General features: G+C 37.3%; 1 pseudogene; it reads right to left on the bottom strand.

Moving 5' to 3' along the window:
- Positions 1-772: 772 nt before the first annotated feature.
- LOC113073185 (ladderlectin-like) lies at positions 773-1,659 on the bottom strand (annotated as a pseudogene).
- Positions 1,660-1,889: the final 230 nt, after the last annotated feature.

The following is a 1,889-nucleotide window of genomic DNA, read 5'->3' as shown; positions in this document are numbered from 1 at the left end:
CGTGGCCAGGCAACTCCCCAGATCTCAATTCTATAGAGAGCATGTGATCAGTCCTCAAAAGGAGAGTGGACAAGCAAAACCCTACAAATTGTGATCAACACTGAGAACCAATAAGGCAAGAATGGATTGCCATCAGTCAGGATTTGGCCCAGAATTTAATATCCAATATCCAGCACGCCCGAGCGAACTGGTTATGAAGGACAAGGGTCATCACTGTAAATACGGATTCATTTTTTTTTTTTTGCCAAAAAAAAAAAAAAAACCTTTAAAATATGTTTATCGGTTGTCTTTCTGTATACCATAACAACATGTGGAAAAATTATCTACAAATACTGAAGCTGCCAACTTCAAACTTGCAAAACACAATTTCCGTCACTGCCCAAACCTTTTGGCCATGAAAGTATATTCCTTGTGTTTTCTCGAAACCGAGGCTCCCATCAAATTGTGGTGAAAAAACAGTTCATTACTCGCACACCAAAACTGACCTCAGAAGACTACAGTGGATAGTCCAGGACTGCTGAGTGAATCACTGGTATTTTTGTCCATGTCTGAGAATTGCATTAGCTGCCAAACATAATAGAAATATTATTAAGAAATAGCTTGCCTCTACATAATAAGAAAAACATCTCTTAATGCCATTCTACAAACTATGATTTATTAAACCCCACAACATGAAGAGATCAAGGCTGAAAACATTTCATAAAGAGCAGTTCAGAAACTTTAAATGTAGCACAAAGTAACTGCAGGGCAGGATGACTGCGTATGATCTCACAGGTTCTTTGGCACAAAACATAGCCCATTGAGTTTGAACAGCTGTCATCATTCCAGCAATGGTCAGCTGTAGAGTGGAAAAATCAAACCGTTATTCCGATGCATTTACAGTAGTGTGAGAAAATGAGCCAGTTTCAGTTAAAGGGTGTTGTGAAATGTTAGGATGGTAAATATTTTTAAGTTTAACCCAACCCCCACCCAAACATGACTGCTTTCTTACAGGCCCAGTTGAGCTCTCCACAGTTTCTCCACATTTAGATTGTTAGGTTCACCAGAGCACCAGTTGCTGTAGTCATATTGGGGTTCCATCACTCCACAACCACTGTCCTTCCTAAAGTGCAAAGACAGGGATTAAAAGAGTGCTCCTCTGTACTCGGACACTATAAAGAACGTCATTTAGTTTGGCTTTGAAGTTAAATCATCTTCATTAGAAACAACTGAACTTACTTCTACAGCATCTTGATTACCAAGCCAACATTGTGTAGTAGTAGAAGGCAGCAGTTCCAGCAGAAAATCATTTTCCTCTCGACTGTGCACAGATGCGAGATTCGCATGTAAAGCAATACAGTTTCTCTATATAAAAAAAAAAAAACACACCCCATGTTATTTTCAAACACCCCCCCCCCCCAACATTAATCATAATACTTAAAATAAATAGATGTGCCTTGTTGCAACCAACACTTTACCTCCGCTGTGATCCAGGTTTCGTGGAAGAAGATGAACTTGTAGCATCGGCTTCCAAATTGTGTCCATCCATACTGACATGTATCTATATCAACCGTATCCAGTAGGCCTACATATGTTAGTCTTGTAATATTCACATTACGTATACAAATACTAGTCAATAAAATACTGCACATTTCTCACTAATTCCACTCCATGAAGCTACAAAACACCAAAGGTTTGGCAGAACAAGTTAACATAGAATTATTTGTTAAAAAAAAAAAAAAACTCCCATGGAGAACACGATGAAAAACATATATTTAACAAACTTAAATATTTTTTATTTTATATAAAAATACATGAAATGAGTCCTTGAGAAATCTAGAAAAGTAATGGGTTGAAAGCCACATGTCTCTATTTTCTATTTCAAATCTGAATAAAATATCATGAAAAAT

The sequence above is a fragment of the Carassius auratus genome, unplaced genomic scaffold, assembly GCF_003368295.1.
Source record: "Carassius auratus strain Wakin unplaced genomic scaffold, ASM336829v1 scaf_tig00011579, whole genome shotgun sequence".
Taxonomy (NCBI): Eukaryota; Metazoa; Chordata; class Actinopteri; order Cypriniformes; family Cyprinidae; genus Carassius; species Carassius auratus.
Note: the sequence above shows the minus strand (reverse complement) of the source record. Positions and strands in the feature narration are given on the sequence as shown.